The sequence below is a fragment of the Lissotriton helveticus genome, chromosome 3_2 (genome assembly GCF_964261635.1).
Source record: "Lissotriton helveticus chromosome 3_2, aLisHel1.1, whole genome shotgun sequence".
Taxonomy (NCBI): domain Eukaryota; kingdom Metazoa; phylum Chordata; class Amphibia; order Caudata; family Salamandridae; genus Lissotriton; species Lissotriton helveticus.
In genome coordinates, this window is record NC_136062.1 from 287,014,121 (window position 1) to 287,036,958 (window position 22,838).

The window sequence follows — 22,838 nt, forward strand, 5'->3', positions numbered from 1 at the left end:
GGCACCAACAACAATCACCTCAAGTGCATCCTCCTCAACACCCGCTCCGTCCACCGACACGCCGTCGAACTCTGGAACCTCCTCGACACAACAGCACCAGACGTCGCCTTCCTCACTGAAACCTGGATGAACGCCTCCTCAGCCCCCGACATCGCCATAGCCATCCCGGATGGCTACAAGATCACCCGAAGGGACCGCGTCAACCAAACCGGAGGAGGCATCGCTATCGTACACAAAAACACCATCCGAATCACGAGCAACATCGACACCCTCACCGCCGCCTCCACTTTCAAATACACACCGACCCCAAGACCACCCTCAGGGGCACTCTCGTCTACAGACCCCCGGGACCACGCACACAATTCAGCGAAGCCATCGCAGACCTCATCAGCCAACACGCCCTCACCTCCGCAGACTACATCCTCCTAGGAGACCTCAACTTCCACCTGGAAAACAACAATGACAGCAACACCGTCGCCCTCCTGGACAACCTCGCCAACCTCTGGCTCAAGCAACTGGTGAACACCCCCACCCACTAAGCCGGCCACACGCTTGACCCCATTTTCTCCTCCAGCAAGCACATCTCCTTCAGCCACACCACCGGACTCCACTGGACAGATCACAGCTGCGTCCACTTCAACTTCAGGAGAACCACGACCCACCACCACCTGCAACAGGTACCCCGCAGAAGCTGAAGCAAAATCTCCGCCGACCAGCTCACCACCTCCCTCAGCCAGAACCCTCCCACCAACACGAGAGACCCCAACGAAGCAGCCCGCAACCTCACACAGTGGCTCACCAACTGCGCCGATGACCTCGCACCTCTAAAGAACCCTCCCAGCAGACACGGCAGCAAGAAAGCCTCATGGTTCACCAACGACCTCAAAAACTCCAAAAAAACCTGCCGCACCCTCGAGAAAGCATGGCGCCACGACCAGACAACGGAGAACATGACAGCCCTCAAGAACGCCACCCGCAAACACCACCAGCTGATCCACACCACCAAAAGGACTACATTCAAAGAACGTCTGGACAACAACACCCACAACAGCAAGGAACTCTTCAACATCGTCAAAGAGTTCTCCAACCCCAGCGCCTGTAACAATGACATCACACCCTCGCAAGACCTCTGCGACTCACTCGCCTCGTTCTTTCACCGCAGGATCGCCGACATACATAACAGCTTCGGAGCACAGACCGCGCACCCAACCACCGAACCAGAGCCCCCCACCACCCTCTGCAATTGGACCCCGGTCACCACCGAAGACACCACCCGCACGATGAACACCATCCACTCCGGCTCCCCCACCGACCCCTGCCCACACCACATCTTCAACAAAGCAGACTCCATCATCGCACCCCAACTCCAGGACATCATTAACAGCTCCTTCGCATCTGCCACCTTCCTGGAGAGCTGGAAATATGCCGAGCTCAGCGCCCTTCTGAAGAAACCCACCGCGGACCCCACGGACCTCAAGACCTTCCGCCCCATCTCGCTCCTCCCCTTTCCTGCCAAAGTCATCGAGAAGACCGTCAACAAACAACTCTCCGCCTTCCTCGAGACAAGCGGATCCCTGGACCCCTCACAGTCCAGGTTCCGAGCAAACCACAGCACCGAGACCGCCCTCATCGCAGCTACAGATGACATCAGGTCCCTGCTCGACAAAGGGGAAACAGCGGCACTCATCCTCCTGGACCTCTCAGCAGCCTTCGACACCGTATGCCACCGCACAATCATACAGCGCCTCAACAACACCGGAATCAAAGGGAAGGCCCTGGAGTGGATCATCTCGTTCCTTGCCGGAAGAACCCAGAGAGTCCGCCTCCCCCGTTCCGTTCCGCGGCCACCGAGGTCATCTGCGGTGTCCCGCATGGATCCTCGCTCAGCCCCACCCTCTTCAACGTCTACATAAGCCCCCTCGCAGCCATCGCACGACAACACAACTTCAACATCATCTCCTACGCCGACGACACCCAGCTGATCCTCTCCCTCACCAACGACCCCACGACCACCAGAGCCAACCTCCAGGAAGGAATGAAGGACGTCGCGGAATGGATGAGGCTCAGCCGTCTGAAACTGAACTCCAACAAGACGGAAGTCCTCATCCTGGGACCTTCTCCCTCTGCCTGGGACGACTCCTGGTGCCCCCCTGCCCTGGGCACCGCCCCCAAGCCAACGGACCATGCTCGCAACCTGGGCTTCATCCTGGACTCCTCTCTCACGATGTCCAAGCAAGTCAACGCCGTCTCGTCGTCCTGCTTTAACACCCTGCGCATGCTCTGAAAGATCTTCCGGTGGATCCCCACCAAAACCAGGAAGACGGTCACCCAGGCCCTCGTCACCAGCCGACTGGACTACAGGAACACCCTTTATGCCGTAACCACAGCCATACTCCAGAAAAGACTCCAGCGCATACAGAACGCGTCTGCACAACTCATCCTGGACATCCCTCGTTACAGCCACATCTCTGCCCACCTGAGAGACCTGCACTGGCTCCCAGTCAACAAGAGGATCACGTTCAGGTTCCTCACCCACGCACACAAGGCTCTCCACGACATGGGCCCCAAGTACCTCAACAGCTGCCTGGCATTCTACACACCCACTCGCCAGCTCCGTTCCGCCAGCCTCGCCCTCGCCACAGTCCCACGTGTTCGCAGATCCACCGCCGGAGGAAGATCCTTCTCCTACCTGGCGGCCAAGACAGGGAACTCCCTCCCCACCCACCTTCGGCTGACCCAGGATCACCTCTCCTTCAGGAAGCAACTCAAGACCTGGCTGTTCGAGCAGTAGCGACTCCCCCCCCCAGCGCCTTGAGACCAGCGGGTGAGTAGCGTGCTCTACAAATTTCATGATTGATTGACTGTGGCCTGGAGCGAAGAGTGGACGTAAGATGGCGTCGACTGCTGCAACCGAGCTGGGTCGGAAACTGCTCAGGTCTACGCTGCCTCAGCGGGCCCAGAGCAACCGGTGGAGGCGACAAGAATCGCTCGACGGACATCGCTCAGAGGGGAGAGTGAGCCGAGCAAGAGACCCCTCCGCGACGCTGTTCCCAGGTGTTCAAGGGCACATGCGGCCCCGGAGTGGAACTATGCGTCGATGCGGAACCCGACCAGCACCAATACTCTAATGAGTTGAGCGGGGCTTAGAGACAGCAACAGAATGGAGCGCTGGTGCGGCCTGGGGGTGGTGGGTGGGGGGGGGGTGCCCCTCTCCAAAGTTTTCCTCTGTAGGGATGAAAAGGTGTGGGTCCTAAGCTGGGCTAAAGGCTGGAGGAAGCGCCTGAACCCCAAGATGGTCCCCGGACTGGGGCTGTTCTAAAGATAAGGGGACATTACTCATATTAACATCTGGAAGGGGGGCAGAAAACCTAACGCTTTATTCCTGAAGCACTCCCACCTTGATCCCCATGCAACATGGATGTTGAGCGGTCAGGGGTGGGGGAATCCTATCGCCCGACGCCCGAACCATGTTGTTTTTGTTGATGGGCAAGAAGATTTATTGTCTATTATGTCCGACGGACAAGTAGACAACAGGCTGTGGGCACTCTGGGGCTCACAGCCAATCAGAAGCTTGCAGAGAGACTTTGGCTGCATCTGATTGGCTAGCAGCCCATGACTGGGGTCTAGCCAGTGATTGGCTGTGGGGCTGAAACGTCACTCAGCCTCTGCAAGCAGTAGTCTGTGTCGGCGCGAGCCTCACATTCAGGTAAAATAAGCAGTTTTGCGTATTGTTAGTATCTGGAAGTGTGAGGTTGGATGCTCGCATAAAACTATACTTTACTTGATTGTATGATAATGTGACAGAGGTGTGATTTATTTATTTTAGCAACCATGGGTAAAAAGATTAATTAGTGCAAAAGCCTAGCCCTGGCACGCCGTGGCGCCTGAGAAGAGGAGGTCAAAAAAGCAACATATCGCAAGCAGGAGCGCTGCGCTACCACCCTGACAAAAACAAGGAGCCAGGCTGCTTCAGACGTTGTTAGTGACCCCAAAAAACGAGAGTTCTTCGACAAGTACGGTGCAGATAATTATGAAGGGCATGGGTGGCGGGCTCGGTGGACCTTAATGACCCGTCATTCAGTTACACTTCACTGCGATCCTCATGCTATGTTTTCACAGTTCATCAGAGACCGCAATCCTTTTGATACGTTCTTCAGTGCACAGAACGAAACGAGGCCATGCACGTTAATGACACATTTGCCAGCTTTGGGATGGGGGCCGGTGGATTAGGTAACGGGGTTTCCGCGGGCTCGGCGAGGACATGATCACATCAGCAAAAAGCAAGACCCTCCAGTAGTGCGTGAGCTTAAAAGGCATCTTGATGAAATCTACACTGGCCGCAGCAGTAAATGAAGATTTCTGAAAGCGCTTAAATACAGACGGCAGAAATGCACACTCCGAAGGACGAGATCATATTAACATAGAAATCAAGAAAGGGTACGAAGATTACCTTCCCTAATGAAGGAGATGAAACACCCACAAACATCCACTCTGATCTAGTGTTTGTTCTGAAAGATAAACCCCATCTAGTCTTTAGTGGGAAGGCTCAGACATTATCCACCGAGCAAATATCACCCCGAGAGAGGCATTTCTGTGAATGTACCGGTAATGCTCCGACCCTGGACCACAGGACCATCCCACCGGCTTCAAGGATGACGTTATTGAAACTGAGAATCCCAGGCGAATGCCTCCTGCCACCCAAAGCCCCAGAGCAGCAGGGCGACCTCATCCTCGAATCTGAAGCGAAGTTCCCAGACTAAATTCCTCCTTCCTCAAAAGAAATACTGGAGCGGATACTACTGCCCACATAGCCACAACGCCGACAAGACAATCGAACCGGAAAGTTGGTGTTTGTTTACAGCTGATATAATTTGTCAGGAGGGCGCTGTATGGCCTGATGAACATTTTTTAAAAGCAAGAGTTACACAGAAATATTTAATAGTAACATGCTTATGCACTCTTGTATTAAAACTCGTTTCATGTTAAGTTTTTATCTACTGGGCCTGACCAAAGTTAGTCTCAGTGTGTGTGAAACTTGGGGTTGCACTTTGGTAAGCTGATTCACCGATATACAGCGGGGTATCATGACTTCACTGTGCACCAGGGTTAGATTCTTGTAAAATATAAAAAATGTAAATTCGAATTTGTATAGCGCAGACTTGAACATCTGCATATGAAATTAAAATAAGCCAGACAGCAGAGGCGCAACTAGAGCCACATTTCGGGGGGGGGTAGTAATCTTTCAACCATAGGCAGATAGTGGTGATGCAGGAACTCGGAGAAGGGGTGAAAGCACAATAAAAGCCTCGTTAACAAGTGAATGGTCTTTGAAAGACCTGTGAAGTACTCTGGTGTAGCTGTGTGTGTGCCTGCGAAGCTGTCTCAGCCCAGACTGACACACACGACAGGGGTTGGGGGAAGAGAATGGGGGCTGAAGCCCTTTGACCCCAATGAGCGTTGCATGCCTGCCATACAGGGATACCATTTCTCCTGACTGGATGCAGCTGAGTGAGGGGAGTTCTCAATGAGGTGGGAAAGCACTTATTTGTGAAGTGTCAAAGTCGCTATCAGATGTTACTGGAAGGGGAGAGGTTTTAACTTTCCCATCCTTTGCATGGACTTTTTAGGGGGTTGGAATGCTTTCATTTTTTTAAAAAAATCCTTTCATCTCTGGTAATGTCCATTTTCAGGCGCAAGGGGTCTTTGCTTCTGTGGAGCTTCTGAGAATCGTGGACAGTGTTTCTGTAAATCTCGCCTCTTGTAAGTAATCTACTTAAGACAGTGATTAAAATATCTTTTTTTGTTAAAGCACTGCTAGAGTGTTCACAAACGTTATTTTTTCGAGCAGATCGCTCTGAATAGAATAGAACTGCTGCGCCTGCTGTGACGGACCTTGTGTACTGAAATACCCTTGTGGCTGCAGGAGGCGCGGGCTCCCATCGACCTCATCGCTGCTGTTGGAGCAGTGCAGACTGGGCACCTATCCATTGGTGGGCAGAGCAGATTCAAACTCCCTTTCACACCAGACTTGTGAAAGAGATGCCAGATTGGGCAATTTTCCTCACAAATCGGTGATATTTTTCCCATTTGTGCGAGAAAATACTCAATTGACCAGTGCCTTCTATTTTTTAAGCTTCATTTGGCCCATTGTGCACATTTTTATAAGCTGCGGCGGCGCATCAGCGTCAGCACTGTCATTTATCATTCTTGAGCTGCAGGCTTGCTAAAAATTGTTAAAGGATACTGGCAATACTGGATAATGGGTATGGAGGTACCCTCCAGAGTATCACATCATTAGAGGGAGGCGCAAAGGTGGCATTGCATTTGCAGGACTCACTATGATGATTATGTCTACTCTTGAGGAGGGTCCTGTCAGTCTGGAACAGAGGCACAACGCGTAAATTGCACCATTCTCATAATTGTTTAAGACCTAAAACGCCATGGCAGGGCTTCAGACCCAGATCTGAATGTGGGTGAAAAATATATTTATTTTGAAAAGTGAACATTGTTTTCCATAGAACATAGTAGCCGCCTCAATGTACTAATAATATCAAACTCTGCTATTTGTGATGTTGCAGAATGCTTCATGACGGTCTGGAACTATTTAAGTTCTCTTTTGTGAAAGATAACCTGTCTGAATAAAAAATGGATTCCATGCTTAATTTGTGTGATCTTAGGCAAATATTTATTTCATCAAAACATTATCTTCATAATGAAGAATGGAAGCACTTTCAAATGCATGCGTTCAGAATACCAGCCATACAAAAACCTGTTGTTTTTTAATTAATAGACGACAATGTTCTATAATACTCTGTCCAAAGTACAGTGTTCACATGACAACTGCCTTGCCTCTTGGTTCAATGGCATGCACGCAGTGTGGTACATCATAGAATGTTAAGACTGATGGCGCGGGCAAATCGAGCATGAGGGTTCCGTTTTCTACTTATACATTTCAGATAAGACACAATCAGTGAGATTCTAGCTCCGTGGTGGGGCATGAAATAGGCTTCTGTGTCTGTAGGCAAGCCAAAGGGGGTCCATTTTTGATCAGTAAATACATATTTTCCAAACATGTACCCCTTTATTTCGTAGGCGCATGCATTTATGATGATGCCCGCATTTGCACACATCCTCATAAATCTGTGAGCCTAATAAATGGTCCAGTCATCATCATGGCTGTTTGTTTTTCCTCTTATATTCAGAATGCTACACAGCATCAGCCAAAAGCTTTTTGCTAATGATGCACAGCATGGCCAAAAAGCACTGGCAAAACCAATAGGTCAGAAAAGCAAGATCGTTCTCTGATCAGGCAGTAAATAAAAAGTCCTTCTGCTCGTGCAGCTTTCTGAAATGTACATGATCATCAAGCATGCATGTGTAAGTGGTGCGACGTGATTGCGTCATCACTTTTAGGTCTGGCTTTAGCCAAGACCTTTTGATTTTACTAAAATAATATGTATAATATTACTTAATGGGGCATTCCGCCACCTCTATTCACCTATTGGTCTGTTGTTGTCATTTCCATGTGCTTCCACCCACTACAGCATGGGGATGTGGGTTAGCATCATCACTTAATCCTCCGGTTAAAGTCACTTTGAGAAGCTGCAGTGCATTATTCTCTTTTACAAGGCGCACATGCACACTCAAGGAGGTTCCTTTAGTACCAGTGTTGCCAGATGTGATCGTAGGACACATTTGAAGTGAGCCCATGGCATATTTCAGCTTTATCAGTTCCTATGTCCTTCTAGCGCTGTTGTAAATTCTGTTTGAAGTTGACTGCTGCTATTTCATGGCATTCCTGGACTCTCTTTCACCAGTGGTTGTTTGATCAACTTTGTCCAGGGAAAAAACACATTTTATGGTGTTTAATTTGCTGCAGTTATATTGAAATATAGGTGGGGTGTGTAACTTGGTTTTTAGTATCCAATATTTCTTTATACTTGGTACCCTCTTTCCTTCCAATTTCTTTCTTTCCTTTTTGTCTTCCTTTTTTCCTTCTTTCTTTTCTGCCTTTCCTGTTTATCTTCACTTGTTCCATTCCTCAGTTCTGTATTACCTACCTTCATTCTTTATTTTTCTTTCTTTTTGCCTTATTTTCTTTTACCTTTAATTTTTTCTTTCTGTTCATTCTTTACTTTATTTTATCCATCAATCATCTTTCTCGAGCAGTCAGTTACACATAATTTCTAATGTTTTTCATTTATTTTATTTATTGGTAACATGGATGGTAGATTTGCATTATTATAAAGCATTTAATTGTTTGCTGATTTTAATAAAACAAAAATATATTGAATGTTTCTCGGTCAGCCCTTCTAATTGTTGTAGGGACGGGAGTAGGTGGGACAAGTGGATTTTACAGGACATGTAGATCTCAGTGGCACTTTGTCCCTTGGCCAAGTAGATTATTTTAAAAATTCCACACCCCTGTTGAGCACTGCGTTGCCACACACAGTCATACCAAGTGCCTGACCTGAAGATGGCCGCCTCCGGCTGAATATTGTAAACAGCACCACTGATCCAGCTCCCGCTAAGTAGAAAGCCACTGCTGCATAATATCTTACACAAACCAGAGGGGGAGTAAGGCGCCCCAGCAAGGAAGGCTCACAACACAGCCCATATGCCAACAAAGAAAGTGTCGAACAAGGTCTCCAACTACTTTGCATCAGTAGAAAAGGACAAACCCACAACGAAGGGAGGCAGGCAAACACGATGTCACTCACTAGAGAAGATTTGGTGGCCTCGTCCAGGGACTTAAAAGTGGAATTATCTTCAGAGATTAAGAACGACCTGCAGACTCTATAGATCAATTAAAGGCGGACCTGAACGACCGCATGTCAGCCCTCCAGCAAGATGTGGATGCTGTAGGGTCCAGGGTACTAGAAATAGAGGACCAGGCACAAGGCACAAGAATTGGACACCCACACTACTAGGCAGCAGGAAAAGCAGCAAGATTTTCAGATGCAACTACATCAAGTACTCCTGAAGGCTGAAGATTTAGAAAATAGGTCTCCAAGAGAGAACATTCGATAGGGACCTGGAGGAGGGCGCCGAAGGGCAGGATTTAGAGGCCTTCATGGTGGACCTTTTTGCTGAGATCCTGAGCCCGCGCCAGATAAAGATCGACAGGGTGCACCGCGCGGGGAACCAGCAGACGGGTGAGCGCAGACGCACAGTTCTCATCAAGCTAAACCCTTTTAAAACAAAAGAAGCGGTACTGCAAGCCGAAAGGAAAATTGAGGAGACCTCTTTCCAAGGTTACAAGTGCTTGCTATTGCAGGACTTGGCCCCCTTCACGCTGGCACGCAGACAACATCTAAGACCGATAACGATAAAACTCTGAGATGACAACATACACTACAGATGGACCTTTCCCTTCGGACTCACCTTTGAACTCAACAACAAAATACAACATATCTCAGATCTAGAAGAGGGTCTCCTCATTTTAGGTCTACCGATCCCTGAGGATTAAGGCGGCAAAGGCCCCACGAAAGGAGTGGGTGCGACACATAGACCTACTCGTCAACGGCGCACAATCTCAAAAGGAAAACCCAGCCTAAACGATGAACGATCTTCATGAGAGAAGACATCCTCTGACTCTGGGGCAGCACTGCATCGGGACAAATACAATAAGGGGTGAACTGCTGCCGGGAGTGCCCATCCTCATCCATCAAGAATGACTTCATGCAATGGACCACAGTTCAATATACTTCCAGCTGGTATTCTCCAAACGAAGCGACCAACCTTCAGGGCTTCGGGCACTGTCTGAGTCGCCTGTTACCATGTTATTCTTCTTCAAGAATGAATTTGCTGAGAGAGCCTGTTGGCTCCGCAGCTTATGGTTTCTAGGGGATTTAGTTTTTTCTATTTTAGGAGGGGGGGCGGACCTGGTGGTGGGGGAGAAGGACAGTCAAGCGCTCCATATAAGATGGGAATGCAGGAATTCTCTCCAATGTCAGCCTGGGGAATGGCGCAGCCAGATGGGGGGGAGCCAGAGGGAGATCGAGGACCATGGGGGGGGGGAGAGACATATAGGCAGAGGTAACAGAGGTCTATAAAATGGTCTCAATAGACTCATGGAACATAAAAGGTTTAATCTCGCCTCTCAAAAGGCAAAAAATGTGGAAGTACCTTACAGACCACTAGTTTGAAGTAGTAGTATTGTAGGAAACACACCTTAAAAAAACGAAGAGTTACGAGTACACCATAAAAGCTATCCCTTAATCTACAGATCGTCTGCCAACTCCAAACAGAAGGGTGTCACACTGCTATTCCTCAACTCGCCAAAATTCCAAACTGAGGCCATAAAGGTAGACTGGGAGAGTAGGGCAATTATGGTAAAAGTGAAACTGAGAGGCAAACTCTGCACTTTTATTTCCGCGTACGCCCCCCAATACAGGGCAAGCTGTGCTTTTGACCTCCCTCTTAGTCCTGATAAGCTAGTTTGCAGAGGGCCCCATAGTGCTCAAGGGAGACTTTAAACTGACCTGGCATGCTGAGATGGACAGCACCCAGCCCCACAGGGCAGCCACAAGCAATTTCCTCAAGGGGATCAAACAGAAAATACAGGTTCTAGGTCTGAGGGATGCATGGCGCACGCTCTACCCAACCACCAAAGACTACACCTTTTTCTTACACATGCACTTGACCTATTCTAGGTTAGACCACATCTTTATACGTCTATCTCTGCTAGGCTCCTTACAGGCGGCGAAGATACTCCAAATTACTATCTCAGACAATAGCCTAGTGACCATCACCCTATGTTAGGGATGCAACGGGCCAGGCACTCACAGATAGTACTTCCCAATCTCGGTAACCAGGGACAGAATTTTGCGAGATGAGGGTTTCCATTTCTGAATACTTTGAACTCAATCCACCTCAGGCCACATCATCCCAAAACAATTGGGATGCATTCAAAGCAGTTCTCAGAGGCAAATGTATTCAACTGAAGGACACACTGAATAAAGGGAGGGCTAAAGAAAGATTGGAGCTAGAGGAGGAATTAGAGAAGGTAGATAGGGACCATAAGAAAGCGCCATCTCGGGTATTGCAATGACAGCTAAGTGCACTGAAGGGGAAAATCAAAGTGATATATACAAATAGGGCTGAATATACGGTTTTAAGGCTAAGGCAGATATATTACGCCCAGTGAGGTAAGGCGGGGACCCACCTAGCGAGACAGCTGCGCAAAAAAGGGAGCGGGAATACATACGGGGCATTCATGATTGAGATCGTTCTCTAACCCATTTGTATGAACTAAAAGCCCGCATTTTCGGAAGGTTTTATAGAGATCTCTACACAGGCATGCTCCCAGATACAGTTCTGCAACAACAATATTTATATTCTCTGGAACTTCCCCAAGTCTCGTCAGCGGAGAATGACCGATTAAATGGCCCAATAACTGCCGAAGATGTAGGGATTGCAATATCGAAACGTAAAATACACAAATTCCCTAAACCTGACGGCGCATTTTTATAAAATATTTGCGCCGGAGCTTATACCCCACTTCTCCTTGTTATTCAACGCAATAGCAGTGGACTCCACAGTATCGCACTCTATGGCCAAGGCAGTGGTCACTGTTATCCCTAAACCAGGGGAAAAAAACAGAGCTTTGTCTCCTATAGGCCTATCACATTGCTGAACTTAGACGCAAACATTTCCTCTGCAATACTGGCCAGACGACTAAAAAATGTAATGCCCGCACTAATCCACCCTGATCAATCAGGCTTAATAAAAGGAAGACAGATGCATAATAATATTCAGAGAACAATACACTTAGATTGAAAAAGTCTCTAAATTCAAAATTCCGGCGATATTGGTGGGACTAGGCACCAAGAAGGCCTTGACAGGGTGGATTAGTCATTTCTCTTCCTTACCATGCAAAGGTTTGGTTTTGGAGACCGATTCATTAAAATGGTCAGGGCTAACTATAAACACCCACAGTCAAGAGTTCAGGTCAATGGATCTCCGTCACTCTCATTTGCACTGAGCAGAGGCACAAGACAGGGCTAACCGCTCGCACAGAAGGGGGCCCCTGAAGGTGGATAGCAGGCAGATTGGACAGGGGAAAGAGCCAAATACAGTCTGTAAGGACCCAAACTGCCTGAATAAAGTTTACAAAGTGCTCAAAAGTCACTGATACATTAAGACATCACCATCCAAACAAATTCCTAAAAAATAAAAAGAGTAGGACATGATAGCATTCCAACATAGATAGATATATAGGTGGTCCCACACTTACACCCTCTCAATACACACTAACAACCACAAACCCAAACATACTCATGCACTCTGAAAACTCAAAAATGAGTTCAACATATGAAACATTGTCAAGCACGAAATACATAATCATTTCAATACTAAAGTTAATTAGAACTCACAAATGGAGGCACGTGGTTCTCCAGCGCCAATGCGTGTTTCGGTGTCTAACCCTAATATGGGTCACACCATCAGGGGGGTGTGGAACACGAACAGATGCGCCTGGATGTAAAGTATCTAAGAAGAACACAGGCAATAACAAGGTAAAAAGATGAGAAGCTCAAAACAGAGGTCAAGATACAGCTGTGGTGTGGTCAGGCAAACAGGTGATATGAATCCATATGTTAATAGTTAGAGATGCAAGGAAATGGAATTAATTGAAACTCCGAAGAGTTAGCACTCAATAGCGTGTGTTTAGCAGAGTTCAAAATACATCCGGAAGGTGGCAGATACCGTGGCGGGCCAAGCCATCCAGCGGTGTACGGGGAACGAAACTCCAGCTGTAAACCAAATCAGCTGACAAGACAGGACTGCCCGCTTTCCCCTCTTTTATTTGCCCTGAGCATCGAACCCCTGGCTATCCAATTTAGAGCTAACCCAGAGATGAAAGGTATACACTTTGGGGGGACAGAACACAAGGCCTCGCTTTTTGTGGATGGCATCCTGATCACACTCACAGATCCAGGCCTTTCACTACAGGCACTGCAGGCAGAACTGGGTAAATCTGAAGCAGTGGCGGGCTTCAAAGTCAATCTATCGAAATCCTTCATCCTAAATCTCACAATCCCTGAGGGAAAGGCTCTGCAGTTCCGGTGACAGACCTACTTTCAATGGGCTAAACCTTCCCTTCAATATCTAGGCATTCAGCTCACCCGAGGATAGAAGATCTGTATAAGACCAACTACCCCTAACCGCTGTCTCAATTCCAACTCTAACAAGATTTCAAGTGCTGGAAACCGTTTTACATCGCCGGGCTCGGACGAATAAATGCCATTAAAATGACATTGCTCCCAAAGTTACTCTATTTATTCGAGGCGCTCCCGGTCGACTTAGATCGCGATCTGTTGCCCAAGCTTTACTCTCTTATCACTAAATTCATATGGCAGGGTGGAAGGGCGCACCTCCTTTCCATGTTTTACGGTGTCCAAAGAAGAAGAGGGAGTGGCGTTACTGGACACTATACTACAAAACTGCCAAACTAAGGGTGGGGGTAGAGTGGTCAATGAAGGAGTCCGACAAACACTGGCTTCACATGGACAGGGAGATAGTTGGCAAGTCGATCTGGGATGTGTTTTGGAAGCAGAAAAAAGATAGGCTGGCCAACGCATACATCAGCACCCCGACACAAACCACCCTTAAAGTCTGGGACGAGGTCACGAAGGATGGGGGTGTGGACATCTTTCCCTTTGCCATACAGCCCCATCCACTTCAATCCTGACTTTGCTCCAGCATGAGTGGCGGGAGGGGGATGCTTGATGGTCTCAGACTTGTTTCACAACATTGACATGCTAACATTTGAGAGCTGCCAAAGGGAGTTCCATGTTCCAAGTAGCGAGCAATTCCATTACCTCCAACTCAAACACTGGGTATCACAGCAGCGGATGAGGGAAGCCGCTATCAGAGAAGGCATTCCGATAGAACAGTTGGTACAGAGGGCAGGCACCACAAAAGGGGCGATCTCCTCGCTCTATGCTTTGTTACTCTCGACAGTACACACACGAAAGGCACGCTACATGTCTTTCTGGGAACAGGTGGTCAGGAGAGTGGAAACACATATGGTCAGATATATCCAAGAGCAACCACTCGGTGACCTTGAGAGAGGCCCACTATAAGACCCTTTTTGATTGGAACCTGTATCCTGCTAAACTCAAAAAGATATTCCAAGACCCTTCCGAGCTCTGCTGGCGAGGTTGCGGCCTTCTTGGGGATTTCCAACACATATGGTGGGACTGCCTGCTATCCGTACTTTCTGGGAGGAGATCTTAACGCACATTAAAGACATGCTAGGCTACCCTATAACGACATCTATCGCCCATCTTCCGTAAGAGCCATGCACATTTTCCCTTTCTAAGTTGATCAAAGTCCAAGCCTGAATTTAGCCATGTCGAGTGGTAGTTCCCCAAAGTGATATAGAGGACACGCTAAGCTAAGGGAGAGTAATTCCCTTTTATCTGACACAGTTCTGACGGTCCTAAAGTATATATATTGTGGAAAAGTAAATTTTGCCATGTTGTATGTGCCTACGTGTTCCCCATGTTATGTCATATGTGCATGATCGATATGCATGTATCCCCCTATGATCGATTAAAGACGCAATTACAGTTGTGTCCATCTCTAGTATGCCAGTTTCCAGTTTTCGTAAATATAACGAATATCAGGCCTATGTAAAGCTACGCTGCCATGTTTTACAGTGTGCACGTTAATTCATTGAATTGTCCCCGTTTCTAGGCCTCAAAAGGGCCCAGACTCAGATTCAGCTCCCGTTTCCTGAACCCTCTCCGAGGAGCGATACAGCCCCCACCTGTATCCCTGACCCTTAGCTTACTTTCATGCCACGCAGTGCCCGGCTCGGCCTGGCTCTGCCTCCCAGTCTGCCAAGAGTATGTTATGATTCTAGTTATCAGTCCAGCCCTCCTTCTCTGCATTCCTAAGCTACTGAATCGCATCAATAGTTTCCGTCATGGTCTAGCCTTTGTGTCTCCATGTAAGAGAAATACTGTATTCATATTCATAGAATATTCCTCGCACATGCAATACATTTAGAATAATGCATGCACCAGTCTTAATGTCTGTTAGCCTTTACCCTGATAACTTTTGGATTCTATCAACATGTTCTCTAAACACTAGATACTAGATAGGCTTTAGGTACATGTCGCTCTGACACTCCAGACTTTCGTCTCCTCTTCTAGCGCAGAAGTCATAGCCCCCAGTTCTCCCTAGTAACACGTCATTGCCAGTTTGCGCGCACCACTAGGTTAAAGGTCCCAGCTGCTCAGGTAGCCCCCTCCATGTTTCCGCCCCTTTTATGACATATTCTGTTACGTTTACATCACATGTCTATGTATACGCCCTGTACACACCTCTTGTTACACCCACTTTATGCCTTATCTTTCGCGACTGCTACAAACTCCGCCTACTGCTACGCCTACTGTATTGAATACAATGTATTTGTTTAACTATAAATATTGTGCACTGTTATTAAAGTTTGCTAGCCATTCCCAGATCCTGCCCCGGCAGCTGTCGGGCCCTGCCATCCTATTCCCGTACAGGCTGTCCTGTTCCTGTCCTTTTATACTTAATTAAAGCCTGTCAACTCCAGCTACCTCGCATCTTGACTCTTATTTATTGAGCTATCTGTTTATATTGTATCCAGTCAAAAATAGAACCGGTAATTAATTATTTATTTACCACATAATGGCGCCCGAACAGGGACTTGCCCTTTCCCCACGCGCCGGAGAAGCCACGCAGGCCCCCTGATCCTCTGCAGCCGTGATGGAACCATACCGTGCACGTGCAGATATTTCTGCTTCAAGTATCCCTCAGGCCCACGGAGGAGACGGAGGTTGCGGTCCAGCATCCAGACGAGGCGGTGGAGGAACGCGGCGAGTCCCGACCAGAGCCCAAGCCGAGAGTCCAAGGTCCGAGGTATCCGGAGGCCCACCTGTAACTGAAGTCCGAAGTTCGTCCGTCCGTCGTCGTAGCAGTCCAGTCCAGTCCGAGGCCTTCCGTTCTTGCTGCCCGGTGAGTACCGTTGCTGGGGTAGTATCTAGACAGGGTCAATTAATTTGTCTCTGGTCCGTGGGTTTGGGTACACAGATCCAACACGAAGTGTCCATCTAGGTGGATGCGGGTCCTGACGTGTCTCTTTATGAGACCGGTAAGTTTCGTACTGTTTTAGCAGTGCATCTAGTCATTCCAGTAAGTTCTGTTCTGTTCTCGAGAAATTCATGTGTTTCTGTTCTCAGTATTCCAGGTAATATTCTGTCCGAACTGTTATTTTAAATGTTATTTCAATGTGTATTCAATGTCGTGGTATGAGTGATTTGTTTTCTTAAAGTTATTATTGTGTTTATCGTGTATTGTACTGTGTCCAGACTCTAGCCTAGTTATGCCTCTGTTCTCGAAGTTACGTCAGTTAAAAACTAGAAAAGGTCTGCTCGAGGAAGCAGTTCCTGTCCCGCCTAGGGACAGTCCAGGACATTTTATGTATCATAAGCATGGCTTGAGTGCCATAATATATCTAGATTTATGGTCTGATTATACCAGACATCTCGAAGAGAAATATAGATGGCCTGTATCAGGCACATGGGATGCCGAGTGCATCATGCGAGTAGAAGAAGCATTATGGAAAAAGAAATCCAGACAGTCCCAGAAAGATGCCATCGAGTTATGGCGCAAAGAATCTCATAAAAGAACCGAAAAAGAAATCAGAAAGTCAGAGTTAAGTAGAGAATCCTCAGAAAGAGCCCAAGAAAGGGAATTAATCGAAATAGGTGAACGAGTTAAAGCCGAACAGTCAGACAGACAGAGAAATGCCCTCATTAAGGGTATGTATCCTCTTCTTGCCGAGGGCTTGCCAAAAGCAACCCCGGAAGCACCATGTAATTTTCCGCCGCCATTAGTTCCGATTAAGCTACGTCACAAACCGACCGCAGCTGATATTTTTCTCTCGTCCTATTTGGACGACACAGTCCCAGAATATGCAAATCCTGTTCCGCCTGCTCCTGTAAATAATGTAATTCCTGTTCTTCCAGCCACCGGGGCACCTGTTACAGCACCTGTTACGGTACCCCCGGTCCAGCCCGTAGTACAAGTACCCGCTACATCAGTCACTCTGCCAGCACGAAGAGTATCCGTCGACGATTCCAGTTTAGGGGCCGCGGGAGGAGGTCCTCCTGGTACCCCGCCGCCACACAAACGTGTAACATTAGTCGAGTTACATGAACGTGCGTTACAGCGTACGCCCAAATATCAGTCCGTTGCAGATATCAAGCGAGCTCTTACCGAATGCCGTTATGATCCAGTCCCAGGCGATGATAATATGGTTATATATTCATTGCGTGTAAGACGGGTGACCGAGTATTTGGACACCCTACCGAATATGAAAGAAGATCTAGACAGAATATATCGTTTCATCCGTACAGGAGACGATCCAGAAAGTATTGGCAAAATCATGTCTCTAAGGAAAGCTGAGACCCAGCTCATGCTATTAAAGTTTCTAATCAATTGTTTAATAAGGGAACAAGATTGTCCGACTAAAGATCCGACCGAAATGAAAGTTCTGACAAGGTGGAGTGATAATATAGCCGAGGGTAGACACAAGACACTCAGTAGTATAGAGAGTATGTACAAGAAAATTCGTAAGGAAATAATAAGGTTTCACGACAATCGTAAAGCAGCACAAGTAAGTGAGAAAGAAGACAACTCTTCTACTGAAGAGGTAGATGACGAGAATACCGCCAGAATAGCGTACGTAGGTAAATCTAGACTTCCCGACCGACATTCACGCCTAGAACACAAGAAAGTTTTTCATCTTCCAGCACCAGAACAAGGTTCTCTAGAACAAGTATTTCAAGCTACCGATCACATTCTGAAATCACGTATCGGTTATAGTGAACTTAGTACCATGCATGAACAAGAACGAGCCCGATCAGCAGTCCGATGGATTACTGATTCTACCACTTTTCCAGACGAAATAGTGGCACAAATGTTTCTGAAACTGCCCCCAGCCGAGCAGCGACTGGTGGGTATGTATATGATCCAGCACCTCATTACACTGTATGAGGGACAACATTCTGATCCAGTTCCGTTACATGATGTCCTGAACGAGTTACTCCAGTATAAATGGAAAGGTTTAGGTACTGATTTAATTAGTACCATTCTAGAACAGCGCCACAAATATCGAACGTTTCTGAATCCGCATTTTGTTCACGTCTCACCCCCAGAAAGTAAACCATTTTACATAGATAGACAGCATCCGTTACGAGAAGTACACCCAGTTAGGACAGCGGGTGGCGATCTAGAACGAGTATTTGTTTACACCCCGATTACCAAGATGGAACTCTTAGAGATGAAGAAGTTAATTCCCTGTCATGACAAAGATCCAGCAGGGTTCCATCGAGAATTAAAAGACATGCTCCGTATGGGAGAATACACGTATCCAGATATCATTAAAATGTTAAAGGTCCTGTTGCCCGCAGGGGTATATGAAAAACTCAAGGAAAAAGAATGGGAGGTGGGAGAGAAAAAGATTGATTGGACAGCTCTAGAAGCTGAAGATAATGCACGAGTACCAGGTACCGGTCTTGGAGAGAAATGTAAAGAATTGCCCGAGTTATTGATTCAGGTCTTGCCAAGGTTATTAGCCACGAAAAAGGAAGATTGGGATGCAATTTCAGCATGCAAACAGAAACAGGATGAAGATACTAGTGATTTTTATTCTAGATTCGAGAAATGTTTCATTATCAACAGTGGTTTGAAGACAGGTAGTGAGTCATACCCTCATCTTTTTGTTACTAAACTAGTCGAGAATTCAAGTCCACAAGTTAAAAATCGAGTTTTGAAAGTCGAAAGTACCTGGCAAGCTAATACCCCGTCCCAAATGCTACAGATGCTCCAGTATCACCAGAACAGAATCAGAGAAGAGCAAGAACACGAAAAGAGACGTATGAAAGATACGAAAATGAAAGTATTAGTTGCACAATCTGTTCCACAAGACAGTCAGAAGAGGGGTCCGAATCAAACCAGTCATCCTGCAGCTCCCGTTAAAGGGACATGCAATTATTGTAAACAGCCAGGTCATTTTATAAACGAGTGTGCAGTTCTGAAACACAACATAGCCACTGGTAAGACTAAAGAAAGACCTCGCCCGCCTAGACAAGAACAAGTTTCACAGACTTCACCGTCATCACAGAATGCACAACAGACAGTTCCAGCATCGCAGCCCATCGCTGCAACACAGCATGTTACACAACAGATGTACCAGTACGCACAGTCCGAGTATCCAGAGTATCAACAGTATTCATGAAACAGCCTAGAGAGGGAGGTAGGCTTGCCTCTCATCGAGATACCTGTAGATCAAGAGGGTCCCTATGTACACAGTCAAGTATTAGGGAAAGACAGAAAGTTTCTGATTGATACAGGGGCAAGTAGGACTACTATCAGTCATGACGAGGTTCCAGGGGCTCCGCTCTCAGGCTCTAGAAATGTTTCCCTTGGATTTTCAGGAAAGCCTATTGTAAACGAGATTTCAAAGCCAGTTACTCTAGAAGTTGGTCCATTGTCCCGAACTACTGATTTGTTACTTACGAAATCATGTCCAGAAAATTTGTTAGGCATTAAAACATTGAAAGAATTAGGTGCAGTAATTTGCTGTTCTCCAGAAGGAGTCCGATTGTTTTTAAGGGACTATAAAGGTCACTATGTATTACGCGATTTTGATCCAAGATTACTGAACGTCCCCCAGCATCTATGGGCGCAAGGTCCAACTGATGTAGGTTTTATGCAAATCACACCCCATCGTGTGACCCTCAAGCAAGGTATAGTCCTGCCACGAATCAGACAGTACAGATTGCCACCTGAGGCTGTAGCGGCCTTATCCAAAATTATTGACGAGCTTATCGCTCAAGGAGTGGTTGTAGAAACTGACTCCAATGTATGTAATTCTCCTATCATTCCAGTCATGAAACGTACTGATCCAAATGCACCTCCAGTATATCGATTAGTGATTGACCTTCGAGAACTTAATAAATGTATCATACCTCAGTATCCAGTAGTCCCAGATATTTCATCCCTATTAACAGCCATTGATTCTGAAGCTACATTTTTTACTGTAATAGACCTCAAAAACGCATTTTTCAGTGTCCCCATTCACCCAGACAGCCAGTACCTTTTTGGTTTTTGTTTAAATGGAAGGAGCTATAAATTCACACGAGCTCCTCAAGGTTTCACAGAAAGCCCTAGTATTTACAGTCAAGCACTTAAAAGACAACTAGACAATATTCACATGCCAGCTGACACTGCCCTGCTCCAGTATGTCGATGATCTACTGATCACAGCCCGTTCTGAACGTGACTGCGAACGAGCGTCACTTACAGTCCTGTATTTTCTCGCCGAGCAGGGGCACAAGGTGTCCCCTTCGAAGCTTCAGTTCTGTGTCCAGCAAGTGATCTACTTAGGACACTTACTGTCCAAGTGGGGTAGGCAGTTGACACCAGACCGTATCCAGTTAATAGCGAGTCTTCCTCAGCCCAAGACCCAGAAGGAGGTACGAGCTTTTATCGGCCTCACTTCTTACTGCAGACAATGGATTCCTCAGTATGCATATCTAGCCAAGCCACTGATACAGTTAACGACACAGGAGGCAGCCGTATCGACTGTTCTCCCTTGGACATCTGAACATACACTTAGTTTTAATGAATTAAAGAAAGCTCTATGCCAAGCACCTGTTCTAGCTACACCGAACTACAGTAAGCCTTTTACACTTTTTGTCACAGAACGTGAAGGTACAGCATTATCTGTTCTCACACAAGATCAAGCAGGACAATACAAGCCCTGTGCTTATTTTTCGAGCACATTAGATCCAGTAGCCCAGGCTTTGCCTGCGTGCCTCAAGTCAGTTGCAGCCACAGCTCTAGCTATCAGACAAAGTGATTCCATAGTATTAGGACACTCCCTGACAGTACAAGTTCGACATTCCGTGGAAGTTCTTTTAAACCGAACACAGACTCAGCACTTGACCATTGCACGTTTAACAGGTTATGAACTGACACTATTCCAGCCACACATAGAAATCAGACGCTGCAACGTTCTAAATCCTGCTACACTGTTACCGTCAGTTACTTCAAATCCTGCCACACATGACTGTGTGGAAGTCATTAACACTATGACTAAGCCAAGACAAGACCTGACAGACATTGCACTACCTAATCCTGACCTGACACTTTATGTGGATGGTTCATGTATGAGAACTAGTACAGGAGAACTAGTAGCCGCGTATGCAGTGACTACTGACACCGACGTTATTGAAACACACCGTATTGACACCCTGTCTGCTCAAGCAGCAGAGCTAGTTGCTCTGACCCAAGCCTGCATACGTGCCAAGAACCTGAAAGTAAACATATATACAGACTCACGTTACGCATTCGGAGTTGTACACGACTTCGGAGTGCTCTGGCAGGAGAGAGGTTTCATGAATTCTCATGGAACCAAGATTCAGCATGGTCTCCTCATTCAAGCTCTGTTAGATGCAATACATTTACCAACATCTATCGCTATTATGAAGTGCAAGGCACATACGAAAGTTACTGACATCATTTCCCAAGGTAATGATCTAGCAGATCGAACAGCCAAGCTTACAGCTCAGACACCAGACATTCCAGTTAACAAGACACAGACATCCATTCCAGAACAGACCACTTGTATGACAGTTAAGGACCCTACACAAGATGTCATAGACATACAGTTACATGCTACTCCCGAAGAAATTAAGAAATGGTCCGTACAAGGAGGGGTCCAGACAGATCAGGGATGGGTGACGAAGGGAAAAGCCACATGGTTTCTCCCCGACTCTATGGTTCAAGTCATTATCCATACCGCACATAGTCCAGCACATCTAGGAGAAAAGGCCATGTTAGACAGTATCCAGAACCTTTGGTTCAACAAGCACTTACGAGCTGCAGCCAAGCAGAAAGTCCGTACTTGTATGATATGTTGTCAATTCAATCCAGGTAAAAGTGTCCCGGTGGAACAAGGTGGATTCCAACCTCCTGACCACCCTTTTGAAGTCCTCCAGATGGATTATATTCAGATGGAGCGATGTCGAGGTTTCAAGTATGTCCTCGTAGTTGTATGCGCTTTGTCCAGGTGGACAGAAGCATATCCAGTTCCAGATTACACAGCAGCGACCACTGCCAAGCAGTTGGTTCGTGAATTCTTCCCCCGTTATGGACTCCCTAGGGTCGTGTATTCTGATAACGGCCAGCCATTCTCATCTGAGCTCATGAAACATGTTTCCCTTTTGTTAGGGTACCAGTGGAAGTTCCATTGTGTGCGCCATCCTGAAGCAGCCGGTCTCGTAGAGAGACATAATCAGACCCTGAAAATCCGTATTGCCAAGACATGTAAAGAGAAAGGTGTAGACTGGCTAGTTGCCCTGCCAGTTGCTTTATTCTTCATGCGCATGGTCGCACACTCCAGATCAGGTCTGTCCCCTTATGAGGTCGTATTCGGCCGCCCCCCAAACATGTGGGGTACACCTAGACCCCGCAGTATTACAGATGTTTCCAGTAATATGCTGACAGATTACCTATCTTCCTTGATGTCTGCCCTACACTCTTGTCGTTCGCAGGTTGCCGCCGCATTTCCAGACAACACCGAGGTGAAACCTCATGAGGTCATTCCAGGGGACCTCGTTTTTGTAAGGAACTTTGATCGTTCAAGTCCGCTGGAGCCTCGCTGGAAAGAACCGAAACTAGTCCTTCTGACCACCCGTACGGCCGTGAAGTTGGAAGGCCGCAAGGGTTGGGTCCATCTGTCGCATATCAAGAAATTCCATGGAGTCCGGAAAAAGACTTTTAATGACA

The 22,838-nt window shown here is 47.1% G+C and overlaps 1 protein-coding gene and 1 pseudogene across 2 annotated transcripts in view; one reads left to right on the forward strand and one right to left on the reverse strand.

Annotated features, from left to right (window-relative positions):
* The window catches only part of SCAPER (S-phase cyclin A associated protein in the ER), a 3,246,499-nt gene that overhangs the window by 1,895,389 nt on the left and 1,328,272 nt on the right, over positions 1-22,838 (reverse strand). The gene's annotated exons all lie outside the window — the stretch shown is intronic.
* LOC144826304 (dnaJ homolog subfamily B member 1 pseudogene) lies at positions 3,436-6,869 on the forward strand (annotated as a pseudogene).